Genomic DNA, 16,562 nt, shown 5'->3' on the forward strand with positions numbered 1-16,562 from the left:
TTAGAGGATTTTGAGAATTACTTTACTAGCATGTAAGATGAGTGCAATTGTGCAGTAATTTGAGCATTCTTTGGCATTGCCTTTCCTTGGGATTGGAATGAAAACTGACCTTTTCCAGTCCTGTGGCCACTGCTGAGTTTTCCAAATGTGCTGGCATATTGAGTGCAGCACTTTCACAGCATCATCTTTTAGGATTTGAAACAGCTCAACTAGAATTCCATCACTTCCACTAGCTTTGTTCATAGTGATGCTTTCTAAGGCCCACTTGACTTCACATTCCAGGATGTCTGGCTCTAGATGAGTGATCACACCATCATGATTATCTGGGTCATGAAGATCTTTTTTGTATAGTTCTTCTGTGTATTCTTGCCACCTCTTCTTACTATCTTCTGCTTCTGTTAGGTCCATACCATTTCTATCCTTTATTGAGCCCATCTTTCTTTGAAATGTTCCCTTGGTATCTCTAATTTTCTTGAAGAGATCTCTAGTCTTTCCCATTCTATTGTTTTCCTCTATTTCTTTGCATTGATCGCTGAGGAAGGCTTTCTTATCTCTCCTTGCTATTCTTTGGAACTCTGCATTCAGATGGGTCTATCTTTCCTTTTCTCCTTTGCTTTTCGCTTCTTTTCACAGCTATTTGTAAGGCCTCCTCAGACAGCCATTTTGCCTTTTTGCATTTCTTTTTCTCGGGAATGGTCTTGATCCCTGCCTCCTGTACAATGTTACAAACCTCCGTCCATGCAGTTCATGATACATATTAAATTATACTTGATGAGACCATCCTTGGAGAAAGTTCTGAGATTATATGTCTGTGAAGAACAGGGGTAAGGATTACTATTTTCTATGAATATCCTCAGTGAGCTCATATAATTCTGGGGCAGCTGCTACAAAAAGAAACTATACAATTCAAATCTGGGACACTGTCGTGGAAACCCCTGCCTGCATAACAAAGTAGGCAATCAGAGAACAACAAAACCTAATGCATTATTCATAATTGTACCTCTGGATCATATACAACCATCATAAAAGCCAAGGATGTTTTCAGTTTATATTACAAGTAATTTAGACATCATATGCCTATTTATAAAATGACATAACAGCTCTCAGATGCAGTATAGGAAGTTCCATAGTTTCATTTTCTGTAAAGATGCTTTAAAGTATTTACTGTTCTAAACCTTGAAAAGCACAGATGATAAAATCACTGTAATAATCCTTACATGCATATTAAAAACCAGAGACATCACTTGGCCGACATACATCCACATAGTCAAAGCTATGGTTTTTCCAGTAATCACGGATGGATGTGAGAGTTGGACCACAAAGAAGGCTGAGCACCAAAGACTCTTGAGAGTCCCTTGGAGAGCCAGGAGATCAAACCAGTCAATCCTAAAGGAAATCAACACTGAATATTCATTGGAAGGACTGATGCTGAAGTTGAAGCTCCAATACTTTTTGGCCATCTGATGCAAAGAGCTGACTCACTGGAAAAGACCCTGATGATGGGAAAGATTGAGGGCAGGAGGAGAAGAGGGCAACAGAGGATGAGATGGTTGAATGGCATCACCGACTTAATGGACCTGAGTTCGAGCAAGCTCTGGGAGATAGTGAAGGACAGGGAAGCCTGGCAAGCTGTAGTCCATGGGGTCACAAAGAGTTGGACACAACTGAGAGACTGAACAATGACAACAATCCTCACATGAAATAACAACTGGGACTATTTTCCTCAAAGCTGTTCTTCCCTCTTGTCCCTTAACTCTTGGTTCCAAATAGAATTCCCCAAAAGAAATAGTGCATCCTGAATCCACTCCCCGAAGTGTAGCTCTTTAAAGCACCAAAACAGCCTTATGTGCAATGTCTACATAAAGATTGCTTTTAATCCTCAAATGAAAGTTCTATTTTTTTTAAAAAAAAAAAAAAAGGAGACAAATTCAGAGACCCAGAGATCCTGGATCCTAAGATCCAGGTTACACATCTCAGAGTAACCTGGACCTTGACACTCACTATATAAAATAATAGAGGAAATTTAAAATGAGAGACTAGGATCACAAACATCTTGGTGAAAACAGAAATGTAAGGACATTTAAAAGAAAAAGGAACTGGTCCTTGAGTTTTAAAAACTTTGAATGAGATACACTATTACTGAGAGTTTGTATCTTTGCTTAAATTTCTCCATCAGTATTGTTCAAGTATGTGTGTAGATATTTGATTTTAGCTCCCTGGAGAGTTACTTCTGAAGAAAAGTGCAAATAGACTGACCTAGAGTCCATGCTGTTCTAGCAGGAAAAGACATTTTTTCTACATGTATAAGGTTTGGGGGTCAGGGATGGGAGGAAGGGGATGTTAAAGAGGGAAAACCCATCGGCTTGTATTTACTGTATATATTGTTTCCTAGAAGTTGGAAATAACTCTATTCGTCTACAAAATAGCTCAAAAGGAAGCCCAAACTATGACTCGGCCAGTTCAACTAAGGTAGACAGATTTTCCTACAGTAAAAAAAAGAGAGAGAAACCTAGCATTGCAGCTAGTTTTTCCTTTTGCTTTGTTTAAATTGTGAGCCCAATTATTTAAAAAAAAAAAAAAGAAAAACCAAAAAAAAAAAAAAAAGAATAGAAACAAAAGAGCCAGTCTACTTTCCACATTCCAGAGTCTCTTTTCCCCATTTCCAAACAAATAAAACCTGGTATTCTATAACAGTAATCCTTCCATTGTCTCTCAGTGTTAAAGTTTTTCTGATCTTTCAATGGAATTGATTTCTGCAATAACCAGACTCCAGTTAACACCCAGTTCATGCTTATTGGCACTGCCTGCATTATGCTGTCTATAGCTCATCTGCCTTGATCCCTTAAAGATACTTGAAGAAGTGGAAATATGCCCTTTGTCAATGCCTAAGCTCTTGCGGCAACAAGTCTGTAAACAACAAGAAAAATAAACAGAGGCTATCCTATTTTATTAGAGCCTAATAATACATACTCAATAGGCCTTTTGCTTAAGCGCTGAAAACAAAGGCAAATACACCATGGCAAGAAGGAAAGAAACACACACAGTCACATATGGCCTTCACCGGACCCACACTCCAAGGAGTGTTCCTGCCAAGGCTCATCTGACCTGTTGCTACCCTCCTCACTCCCAGGCTTTCTGTATGGATTTTTTTCCTCTCCTTCCTTCTCTTCCCAGTGTTACATACAAAGGGACTCCACCAGCACATCATTAGAATTGAATTCACCTTCCTAGAAAACTCATTGTTTCCAGCTTGTTCAACAGCATCTGCACCTGATTTTAGCCTTTGTACAGTTGGCTCACGTCTCAAAAGCAAAGTTGTTTCTGGAGCTTTGAGAAAAGTCTTCAGGGATAAAATCTGCTTTTTGGCCTAATAACAAAAACAGGGATAAAAATCGGCTTTTTGGCTTAATAACAGCTTCCCTGATAGCTCAGTTGGTAAAGAATCCACCTCCAATTCAGGAGACCCCGGTTCAATTACTGGGTCAGGAATATATGCTGGAGAAGGGATAGGCTAACCACTCCAGTATTCTTGGGCTTCAGTGTGCCAGCTAAAAGTCAGAGCTTGTCCGTCTAAAAGGGAGGAATGGATTTGGGGAGGCATGTAGAACTTCCTGCCACATGCTTCTCTTATTATTTTGAATAACTGAGCATGATCTAGGTGATCATCTCCACACAGCATCATAGACAGCATGGACTTTCTTCTGTGCTAAGTTCTTCAAATGCATTGTTTTATTTAATGCTTGCATCAAAACCATAAAGCTGGTACATTTTTAATCCCATCTGACAAATTTAAAAAAAGACTTAGGAAAATGTATCAATTTCCCCAAGTTCCATTGGACATTTGTGAAATATTCAAGTGGAAATTATGTTTGTGGCCTAAATTGATTGCATAAAGTAAACCATTTTTCTGTTTCATCAGCTATCTAAGCATTTAATATTTAAAATCAGGAAATACAGAGTGATAAAGTAAGCAAACACCAACAAATAAACATAATTTGAAACAAATATGACAGAGGAGTTTTTGGTTACTGTTTTGAAGCAGGGAAAAGCTGCATAGGAAAACAATGGGACTTTTAGATTCCCAAGAAGTCTGATGATTTATGAGAATTATTAGCTAACTAATGAGGCACAGTGGTAAAGAATCCGCCTGTCAATGCAGGAGACTCGAGTTCAATCTCTGGGTCAAGAAGATCCCCTGGAGAAAGAAATGGCAACCCACTTCCGTATTCTTGGTTAGGAAATCCCAAGGACAGAGAGGCCTGGCAGGTTATAGTCCATGGGGTCACAAAGAGTAAGACACGACTGAGCGACTAAGGAATACCACCACCTCTTCTCACAACTCATTAGCCTTAACCAGTCACAAGACTTTGCCTAACTGCGAGAGATGGATGAGAGAAACTGTCATCTTCTTGTGAGGTCAGAAGAAGAGAACAAAATACAAATAAGATGTAGAAGACTTATTACACAGCAGATGTTTAAAATGAGCTATTATTTTATTATTTAATTATCCTCAAAATTGATGGATTAGGACTGGAACTTCTTTAGTACTAATCCCACTATGATTATTTATGTTTGTCTGTTTTTTTTAATTGGCTTATATGCTGTGTGTACTCAATCACTCAGTCATGTCCAACTCTCTGACCCCATAGACTATAGCTCACCAGGCTCCTCTGTCCATGGAATTTTCCAGGCAAGGATACTGAAGTGGGTTGCCATTTCTTACTCAATTGGCTTATAAATTAAGCTAACATTGTGCATGCTACTATACCAGGCTGGATTCAGTACTGAATTCAGACTATCCCAGAAGCTGCCTAGTAGCTAGCCAAACTACCTACAAGCCTGCATTAACTTTGTTAGGCTGTTACTACTTAATAAATCACTACTTTGTAAACAACAATATAAGATTTCAGGCCACTAGGATTTAATTTCTAAATTGCCACCTGTTGGCATTTAGTGGAAGTTTTACACTACTAATTGCTGTATCATAATCACGATGGTGTGATCACTCACCTAGAGCCAGACATCCTGGAATGTGAAGTCAAGTGGGCCTTAGAAAGCATCACTATGAACAAAGCTAGTGGGAATGGTGGAATTCCAGTTAAACTATTTCAAATCCTAAAAGATGATGCTATGCCAGCACATTTGGAAAACTCAGCAGTGGCCACAGGATTGCAAAAGTTCAGTCTTCATTCCAATCCCAAGGAAAGGCAATGCCAAAGAATGCTCAAAACACCACACAATTGCACTCATCTCACACGCTAGTAAAGTAATTCTCAAAATTCTCCAAGCCAGGCTTCAACAGTACATGAACCGTGAACTTCCAAATGCAAGCTGGTTTTGGAAAAGGCAGAGGAACCAGAGATCAAATTGCCAACATCCGCTGGATCATGGAAAAAGCAAGAGAGTTCCAGAAAAACATCTATTTCTGCTTTATTGACTATGCCAAAGCCTTTGACTGTGTGGATCACAATAAACTGTGGAAAATTCTGAGAGAGATGGGAATACCAGACCACCTGACCTGCCTCTTGAGAAATCTGTATGCAGGTTAGGAAGCAACAGTTAGAACTGGACATGGAACAACAGACTGGTTCCAAATAGGAAAAGGAGTACGTCAAGGCTGTATCTTGTCACCCTGCTTATTTAACTTCTATGCAGAGTACATCATGAGAAACACTGGGGTGGATGAAGCACAAGCTGGAATCAAGATTGCTGGAAGAAATATCAATAATCTCAGATATGCAGATGACACCACCCTTATGGCAGAAAGTGAAGAAGAACTAAAGAGCCTCTTGATGAAAGTGAAAGAGGAGAGTGAAAAAGTTGGCTTAAATTTCAACATTCAGAAACCTAAGATCATGGTATCTGGTCCCATCACTTCATAGCAAATAGAAGGGGAAAGAATGGAAACAGTGTCAGACTTTATTTTGGGGGGCTCCAAAATCACTGCAGATGGTGACTGCAGCCATGAAATTAAAAGACGCTTGCTCCTTGGAAGGAAAGTTATGACCAACCTAGATAGCATATTCAAAAGCAGAGACATTACTTTGCCAACAAAGGTCCATCCAGTGAAGGCTATGGTTTTTCCAGTAGTCATGTATGGATGTGAGAGTTGAACTATAAAGAAAGCTGAGCTCTAAAGAAGTGATGCTTTTGGTGTCGGAGAAGACTCTTGAGAGTTCCTTGGACTGCAAGGAGATCAAATCAGTCCTAAATATTCACTAGAAGGACTGATGCTGAAGCTGAAACTCCAATACTTTGGCCTTCTGATGTGCAGAACTGACCTCTTGGAAAAGACCCTGATGCTGGGAAAGATTGAAGGTAAGAGGAGAAGAGGATGACAGAGGATGAGATGGTTGGATGGCATCACTGACTCAATGGACATGAGTTTGAGTAAACTCCAGGAGTTGGAAATGGACAGGGAGGCCTGGCGTGTTGCAGTCCATGTGCTCTCAAAGTGTCAGACACGACTGAGCAGCTTAACTGAACTGAACTGACTGAAATCCAGAAATTCTTACCTTCTCATCTTCTTCTCAAACAGAAAGGTATGAATAAATCTCTTTCTTCAAAATGTATTATAATAGACTACATTTCACCTTATAACAAACCAGTGCACGAAACAAAAATTACAAGGATTTTTCTACCCTTAACATAATGTAATGTTGTCAGAGGTCTAGACTGTCTCTTTCACTCAAGTAAGCCTTAGTCAACAGCCTTGTCTAGAACAATAAATCATCACAGAAGTGACCTTGAGGAGCTCAAAAGATATTAGTTAGCTTGTTCTTCAAATGTCTTTAATAAGTACGCTTATAGATTCAGATTTGGGGAATCAAGGCTAAGTTGGCCAGGAAGACTTCTTAAAGAAGGGCACAGTCATAAAGACCTTTGACAGATTGTTTTTAATCATGGAGACTGGCCACAACACTTGTTTCCTATCACTGCCATTAGAAATCACAAGTTTAGGGACTTACAACACAAATTCATCATGTTACAGTTTCGGAGGTTAGAAGTCTGAAAATGGTCTTACTGGGCTAAAGGTTAAGGTCCTGGCAAGGTTATGTTCCTTTCTGGAGGATTTGGGAGAGAATCTGTTTTCTTGCTTTTTCTTGCTTTTAGACTGATCATATTCCTTGGCTTGTGGCCCCTCCATCTTTGAGATAAGAAATTGCCAGTTGAGTCCTCTAATCACATCACTGTGATGCTCCTCCTGCCTCTCTGATCCATTATTAAAGACTCTAGTGATTACACTCAGAGAAGATGATTGCAGCCCACTCCAGCACTCTTACCTGGAAAATCCCATGGATGAAGGAGCCTTGTAGGCTGCAGTCCATGGGGTCTCAAAGACTCGGAAACGACTGAGTGACTTCACTTTCACTTTTCACTTTCATGCATTGGAGAAAGAAATGGCAACCCACTCCAGTGTTCTTGCCTGGAGAATCCCAGGGATGGGGGAGCCTGGTGGGCTGCTGTCTATGTGATTGCACAGAGTTGGACACGACTTAGCAGGGACTTAGCAGCAGCAGCAGCAGTAATTACACTGGGCTTTCTTGGTCAATCTAGGATAATCTCAGCATCTTAAAGTTCTTAACATAATCACATCTGCAAAGTCTGTTTGCCATATGAATCAACATTCACAGGGTATCTTATTCCATTCTTATAGCAAAAATATCATTGCTATAAAAAAAGACTTGGCAGATTTTATAGCAAGCATTTATTTCCTATAGTTATGGAGGCACCAAGATCAAGGTGCTAGCAGATTTGTTGTCTGCTTCCTGGTTCATAGATGGCCACCTTCTCACTGTGTCTTCATGTGGCAGAAGGGTAAGGAGTCCTCAGGACTTAATCCCTTCCCCAATGCCCTACCTCCTAATACCATCATATTGGGAGTTGGGATTTTAACTGTGTTTAAAGGGGACAAGGTCATTGTGATTAGGATGTAGGAATCTTTGGAAGACCATTATTCTGCCTACCACAGACATTACTCCCAGCAGCTCAAAGTGACTTACATAATTAGGGTTCTTTTTCATATGTAAACAGAAGAGAACAAGTTTTGTCAGAGGTTTGTGATCAGCCAAGAAGCTAATTGCCTAAGTAGTGCCCACAGCCTTCAGTGTCAACCTGGCACTCAGCCCTGACAGTTACAGTACTACCTTTGCCACCCAGTGAGACTAAGTGCTCTTGCTTCCAACAGCAACATGCTCCTTCTCTGCTGAGTCATTGCAAAAACATGTCAGCCATCTTGGCCTGAATCAGTCGTTATAGAAAGTAGATTGAACTATACTTCAATGAAGCAATCTCCAGGAGGGAAATTACAGTGATACTAAAAAGTAAGGATAAAGTTATGTCTCTGATTTTGGCTTTATTACATTTTCCATTCTTGCTACTGCACTTTCTAAAAGAGGTTTTTAATCAAACTGAGTCTACCAGCTTTCTTGCAAACCAAATAGCATTGTTTTCCCTTGTAAAATCAAATCTAATAAAATTTCTTCATGAATCTGCTCTACAGGGAAAAAATACCCCAGAGCCTCAAGAGACTAAATGAACATAACAAACTAAGTAGAAGCTTGCAGTAGAAAATTATGGATCATCTTTTGAGCACAAATTTTTGAGATATTTAATTTGGACCTATCAGATCAGTTCAGTTCAGTTCAGTGGCTCAGTCATGTCTGACTCTTTGCGACCCCATGAATCGCAGCACACCAGGCCTCCCTGTCCATCACCAACTCCTGGAGTTCACTTAAACTCACGTCCATTGAGTCAGTGATATCATCCAGCCATCTCATCCTCTGTCGTCCCCTTCTCCTCCTGCCCCCAATCCCTCCCAGCATCACAGTCTTTTCCAATGAGTCAACTCTTTGCATGAGGTGGCCAAAATACTGAAGTTTCAGCTTTAGCATCATTCCTTCCAAAGAACATCCAGGACTGATCTCCTTTAGAATGGACTGGTTGGATCTCCTTGCAGTCCAAGGGACTCTCAAGAGTCTTCTCCAACACCACAGTTCAAAAGCATCAATTCTTTGGTGCTCAGCTTTCTTCACAGTCCAACTCTCACATCCATACATGACTACTGGAAAACTATAGCCTTGACTAGACTGACCTTTGTTGGCAAAGTAATGTCTCTGCTTTTGAATATGCTATCTAGGTTGGTCATAACTTTCCTTCCAAGGAGTAAGCGTCTTTTAATTTCATGGCTGCAATCACCATCTGCAGTGATTTGGGAGCTCAAAAAAATAAGGTCTGACACTGTTTCCACTGTTTCCCCATCTATTTCCCATGAAGTGATGGGACCAGATGCCATGATCTTAATTTTCTGAATGCTGAGCTTTAAGTCAACCTTTTCACTCCCCTCTTTCACTTTCATCAAGAGGCTTTTTAGTTCCTCTTCACTTTCTGCCCTATGGAGACATCCAAAAATGGAACAGTGGTTGATGAAAAAGGGAAGATGAGTTAAGGGTCAAAGAGAAGAAATAGGAGATTAGAGGTACAAGCCTATATGACACCAATGTACATGGCTGTATTTCATTCATTTCATTCAATTAATGTTTTCACCTACTATGTGACAGCCTTGATGCTAGTGATTGGGAATATGAGAACATTCATCACTGGCTTTATGGAACTCACTGATGGAGAGCTCACTGATGGATAGAGGCATACATCAAATAATTGAAGGAAGTACACCATAAATGGGAATAAGAGTTATGAAAGAAAAGTGACAACATAAGAGAACTGAAATAGTTTGCATCTGCTAATCCCAAGCTATTTTATATATATAGGATGAATAAACAACAAGGTCCTACTGTGTAGCACAGGGAACTATATTCAATATCCTGTGATAAACCATAAGGGAAAGAATATGAAAAAAATATATATGTGTAACTGAGTCACTTTGCTATACAGCAGAAATTAATGCAACATTATAAATCAACTATACTTCAATAAATCTTTTTAAAAAAGAAAAAGAGAACTAAGCTTTGCTGGGTGAGGAGGGATGTAGGGGAGACAAATTTGAGCTAAGAGGCAAAGGAAGAGTTTTGAAACTTCCCTCGTGGTCCAGTGGTTAAGACTCATGCTTACACTGTAGGGGGCATGGATTTGATCCATGATTGGGGAAGATCCCACATGCCACGTGCTGTAGCAAGAAAAAAAAAAAAAAAGAAAGGAAGAGTTGGTATTAGTGAAAGAAGTGGCTAGAAAAGCAACCTAGTAGAGGGATCAGGATGTTCAAAGGCTTTGCTTCTAAAATCATGGCTGCTGACTGGCCTCCATCAGTGAAGATTTAGTAATCTCATTTCAGTCCATTAGCTATCAAAGAGTTATGACTCAGGAAAATCATCATTACAAACAGCTGATAATTCTAAATGCAGAATTCCACAGTTCCAACAAATATTTCAATAGTAAATATGTCAGCTAGACGTCAAACTAAGAAAAATAGAAAGTTCAGGATGCTGCTTTTCTGCAGAGATGATAGTGGAGTGTAATAACTGGGCAGAAATGCATGTTTTTTTAAAAATTGGCAGATAGTTGCTTTATAATATTGAGTTGGTTTCTGCCATACAACAGCATGAATCAGTCATAAGTATACACATATCCCCTCCCTCTTGAGCCTCCCTCTCCACACACCCTCCCCCATCTCACCACTCTAGGTCATCACAGAGCACCAGGCTGAGCTTCTTGTGTTATGCAGAAGCTTCCCACTAGTGATATGTTTTACACATGGTAATGTATATAAGAAATACACATATTTTTATTTGCTTCTAACTTTGATTGCTTTTTTTACACATTCTGAATTAAATATTTTAAGTATAATTCAGCCATTTTATTTTATACTAACCATATGAAGTTGGGTTTAATATATTTGAGAATGTTGAAGAAGTTATTTGTTCATCTAAAGCCTCAGCCTTTGCAAAGAAGTTCCCTTCTTTTTTTTTTTTTTTTTTGAAGCAACTTGTAGGTATTTTCCCTTTAGAAAAAATTTCAGTGACAGCATTGTAGCCCCCTTACCCCTCTCCAAAGTTCAAATACTTACTCATCATTGTTCACTGACTCTGTACCCTTAGATAATTTTTTGGTTTTGATCCCATCTCTGTACAATGTGATTTTATAGCCTGTAAACTGCAAGAGCATGCACAGTATTATAAGAGAAACTATCTTAACATTTCTGGTCAATTTCCTTTAGCCAAGGAAGTTTGGTATATCTCTAAAATCTGTCAGAACTGTCGGTATTTACCCTAGTCATGCTCTACTATGGATCTTTTCGTGTTTTCTCATCCCTAAAGTTTAGCTGACATTGTAAATCTCATTTTCTTTTATCTGTCTTTGCCATTTTCTCTATTGCTTTTTCTTTCAAAGAGTATACCAGCTTGAAATCTTTCTGTTTTCCCCATCTGAAGATTGACAGAAAACAATGACGAGGCTGTCTTTTGCCAAAGGGTTCAATATAAAACGAATAAAAGTAGACATCAGATTATTTTTATAAAATGCCAGCAATAAAAGTTTTCCTTATATTTAACACTCAATAAAAGGAGAACGATTCTGGTACATCTCTATACACAAGAAAAAAACAAACTGCCTTTGAGCACAAAATGCACACTATCTGCCAATGTTCTAATTACCATATTATATATTTGGTTAAGATACAAATGACTCTGTGTGAAAGACTGACTTCTGTTTTATTACCTATGTTTAATTTGCTTTTTGGCATACTTGGAAATTTATGAGCCCTCTAAGGGGAAAAATTTGCAGAGATTCTGAAATAGAAGGAAGTCATACTTGGTTTCACTTTCCTTCATCCTCTAAATATTAGTTTCCTGTGGATCAGCCCTCCGCTCACTTCTCTTTGTTTTATACTCTCTTGCCCAGGTGATCTCATCCAGTTCCATAGGTTAAATGAAATCTATTAACTTCAGGCCCTCCTGGCAAGATATTAACAAAATGTGAAAACCCTCCCACTTCAAACCTCCGGAAACACTGGACAGAATGTAAAAATTCACTTTAAACGGAGGAACTGAGGTTCTAAGAGATAATGCCAGAAATGACAAGGAAAGGGAACAGCAGAGGTGAGCAAATGCATCAATGACACAGTCGCCTTCAAGTAGAATGATCAAAAACCCAGTAGGATACCTAAAAAGAAAGCCCCAAATACACAAATGAAAACGTGTCAGATTAAAGATGATATCCACACATCCACAATCATACAGGGAAATATTAATGCATCCCTCTGTGCTGCTGATAGATCAAGCAGCCAAGAACTAGTACAGATATAAGAACTTGAGTGCATGATGAACAAGCTTTACACATATATAACTATATACCTAACAATTAGAAAATACATTTAAGAGAATCATTAATTTTTATAAAAATGGACAGTATAATAGTGTAAAGCATTTCCATGAATACTGAAGGGACTCTTTGATACGAACCAAAGTATGTTGTCAATGCAACAAAAATGAAATGCAATTTTAAAAAGGAGGGGGAAGATCCTGGTGAAAATGCAATCACACTGTGAACTACATTTAAAGAAGAAATCATCATGGAAATACCATAATATTTTAAACTGAAAGAATATATATTAAAAATAATAAGATCGATATAAGTTTCCAGTAGTGAAGCAGATGAGAATTACTGACACCTACTACTACAAAACACTTTTATATGTTTGAAAGAAAATACTGAAGATAGAATAATTTTTAAGTAAATGTGTGAGATTACAAAAATGCCAGAAAAAGTATGAAGCCAAATACAAAGGCAGAACATTAATCCAGGGAAGTAAATCAATGCTGAACCATCAGCCATCTTAAGAATTTATGTATAAATACACTCTTTTATACAGCATGGCAGGTTCACTTATGTAGACAAACTCTCCGTGGAGGCTTAAGTAAACAAACACATGAAAATAAACTGAAGATTTCCCCTAGAATCCATGGCAAATGGTAGGACCACTTATAAATGCTTTAGGCTTAAATCTTTGATATCTACTTGATCTAAAATCCACAAGCTGAAAAATGTAATAAAAGTATTTAAGGCTATACATTTTCCACAAAGTGTCAACATGTAAATGTTGATGTGTAGCACTTTCATTTTTGTTCTGTACTATTTCTTAATTTTAGTTTAAATTATGTGTAAGCATTTTTTAATTTTCAACTAAATGAAGTTTCTAATTATCACTTTACTATTTATTTCAAATTCAATTGCACTGCTATCATAAAGTGTGTAATACTAATTTTTTAAAATTATGATTCAAAACAAAGTCAGTTTTCACAAATGAGTTCTGTGTGTGTTTAAATGAATATTTTCCAATTACTTGTACAGCATGCTATTTCAGATATGTCTGATCAAGAGGGCTTACCGTGGAATACAACGTTGGTTTAACATTAGAAAATTGTTCAAGGTACTCCAAAATTTGTCTGAAGAAAAGAAACAAAAATAATTTGTTTAAGAAGTTTGTAAAAAATCATTTAACAAGTTCAGTATCTATTTGTGATCCTTTAAGTATCACTCAGAAAAATAAAATGCAAGTTCTATAATTTGATAAAGGTCATGTTACAAAATCACTGTGATACAGTGACTGTATCCATGAAATTAAAGATGCTTGCTCCTTGGAAGAAAAGCTATGACAAACCTAGACAGTGTATTAGAAAGCAGAGACATCACCTTGCCAATAAAGATCTGTTTAGTCAAAGCTATGATTTTTTCAGTAGTCACGTATGGATATGAGAATTGGAGATGCACCATGACATCTAGAAATTCTCAGATTGTGTTTACTCAGTTCATGGGATTCTCTTTAATGCAAAATTTATTTTTATAAGTATATAATACTGTGTTTATGCTACCTTAGTTTCATTTATATACACATAAATTGTATGCATATAATACATATATATGATATACATGTACATTATTTATCTATGTATATTTTGTAGGTATACTTTTTTTTAATCCTGAGCTCAGGTCAAGTGTAGAAACCTTCATAGTTAAAAAGGTCTGCAGTTAAACCTTTTCATCATTGCTCAGAACTGATCAGCCTTTCATATACACACACCCACAGCCAACTCTCACTTATCCACCAATAAGCCCCTCAGTTATCCAGTCAACTTTACACACACACACACATACACACACACACACATACAACGTTCACACTCCTAATTTTAAATTACTCTTTTGCTTCTCAGAACTACAGAGATCACGCATCAGATAGACTGGGCGGTAGGTAGACTAGCATCTTCTGATACTCAGATTTGGCTATTTTCTGTAGGTATAGTTTTATAGACTAAGAGAATAAAGTTGTGTTATAAAACTGTGATTGGCAATGTAATAAAATCCAGCCTTTCGTACTACAAACACTTTGGCTTTTCCAGAAATTCAGTTGTCATTCAGAGATGGCAGCATCTTAATGCCTGCAGATTGTGTGCTTCTGGGTTCTCTTATTCTTTCTATCCTTTCCCTGCACTGGCTCCGCATTTCTGTTACTGTCAGAGCTAACAAAGATATTCTCACAAGTTTAAAGTTGAAAGCAGAAAGATAACATCCTAGACACATGGAATGAAAATCCATTAATATAAGGGAATGAGTGGAACTGGGTTGTACAAACACTGTGTTTATCAGTTTTATCACTGAATAATTTTTTATGTAAATTATTATCTGTACACAGGAGACAAAGTCATTATCTCTAACAAAAACAAAAATCCCACTTGTGCCCAATAACTGGAACCACTGAGACCCAAGGCTGAGACACTTGCTCTAATACACAAATAATTAATTTCTTAATAGTTATTTTGTTAGCATTGGTGATATTCAATGCCCAGTGGGAAGGTAGGTTTGTTATTGATAGTAATCATCCTTATTCAAGTGAAAGTTTTATTTGCCTCATATAAAAATATATTTGTATCCATTTTACAATGTTGAAATTAATAATGCTTTTTAACATTGTTTTCAAATATTTTAAAATAATCTCTAAGTTAAGTCAAAAGCCAAAGGCAATAATTCTTTCCTGTATCTTTTTTATATGTTGTGTAAAAAGAGAGGGGGAAAGGAGTGAGGAAAAGAGAAGAGAAAGGAAGCGAGAAGTAACTCAGGCATTTTCACTGATGAAGTCCGTACTTTTGTCTCTCTGTCCCTCTCGGTGACACCACAGTCAACGTGTCCTGAGTCTGGGGCAGCCACCTGGTGGGAAGAAGGGGTAGAGGACTTGCCTTGAAGCTGTGTTACAGTGTGAACACACTATTTCTCCTTAGGTCCTATGATCCCTGGGGGACTGGGATCATAGCATGGGTTTTAACGCCCCTCCCCCAGCTAGGCCTGACACTGCTCAGCCTGTGTTCAGATACCCTGCACGTCTGTCATACACCGTGCACTATCCGTCTTAGTTTCTGGGGCAAAACAGTGAACAAGGACATTATTCCAGTGACCTAACCGGGGATGTAGGGAAATTAGCAAGTAATTAGAAGAGAATGTAAGGATGGACTGTGACAATGGTAGACCACAGAAACCAGCCTGGGGAAGGGATAGGAGTGGCCAAGGAACTTCTAACTAAAGCGAGATCTGAAGAAGAAGGAAGGGTTAGTCTTTGCCAGAAGGGAGGAAATAGCAAATGATATTCTGGGGCTAAGGAGAGAAAGCCAGGAGGAAAGCAAGAAGATGGTAGAGAGAGTTTGTTTGTAACAGTCACGGTGATTCATGTTCACGTGTATCACACAGCTGCCTTCCCCATCAAGTGTGTTTGGTGACAATACAGGAAGTGGAAGACCCATTCCCCCGCCTTAGAAGAGACCCAGCTCCTGTCTTTGAACCTGGAAAGTACCACAGGGTTAGACAGGGTCAGTTACTGAGACTCCATGGGGTGTGTCCCAGAAAGACCAGGACTTGCCAGTCAGAATCTAGTGCTGCCTGTTACTAGCTGTGTGACCATGAGCCAGCTGCTCAACACCTCTGGCCTCAGCTTCCTAAGTAATATCACCTCCCAGAGTTATACTGAGGATTAAATAAGAAAGCATCTGTAAAACACGGTGCCCTTTCTCTTGGTGAGTGAAAGTCACTCAGTCATGTCCAACACTTTGCGACCCCATGGACTATTTAGTCCATGGAATTCTCCAGGACAGAATACTGGAGTGGGTAGCCCTTCCCTCTCCAGGTGATCTTCCCAACCCAGGGATGGAACCCAGGTCTCCCACATTGTAGGCGGATTCTTTACCAGCTAAGCCACGAGGGAAGCCCACCCTTTCTCTTAAGAGCTGCTCAATAATTGTTCCTTCCTTATCTCACCTCTTCCATCTTCAGTGCAAACGACCTTTGAGAGCAAATGTTTAAACTCCCCAGGCCCTACACACACACACACACACACACACACACACACACACACACACACTTACATTCACCCACAACTCAGTTTCTATCCAAGAGACCCTAAATAATGCTCCCTGGCACTGCTCCCAACTCATTTCCACTGGAGCCACAAGTATAGGAATGTGAAAAGCACTTTGGCTGTTTCTGAATGGACTGGTTCAAAATTAGGAAAGGAGTACATCAAGGCTGTACATTGTCACCCTGCTTATTTAACTTATATGCAG

The 16,562-nt window shown here is 38.7% G+C and overlaps 1 non-coding gene and 1 pseudogene across 1 annotated transcript; both read right to left on the minus strand.

Annotated features, from left to right (window-relative positions):
* Window positions 1–13,935: 13,935 nt before the first annotated feature.
* On the minus strand, window positions 13,936–14,005 carry LOC128067614 (small nucleolar RNA U2-30). The gene has a single exon (XR_008201422.1). It is a non-coding gene; the product is annotated as a small nucleolar RNA U2-30 (small nucleolar RNA).
* A 157-nt stretch (window positions 14,006–14,162) lies between these two features.
* LOC128067615 (uncharacterized) lies at window positions 14,163–14,256 on the minus strand (annotated as a pseudogene).
* Window positions 14,257–16,562: the final 2,306 nt, after the last annotated feature.

The sequence above is a fragment of the Budorcas taxicolor genome, chromosome 22 (assembly GCF_023091745.1).
Source record: "Budorcas taxicolor isolate Tak-1 chromosome 22, Takin1.1, whole genome shotgun sequence".
Taxonomy (NCBI): Eukaryota; Metazoa; Chordata; class Mammalia; order Artiodactyla; family Bovidae; genus Budorcas; species Budorcas taxicolor.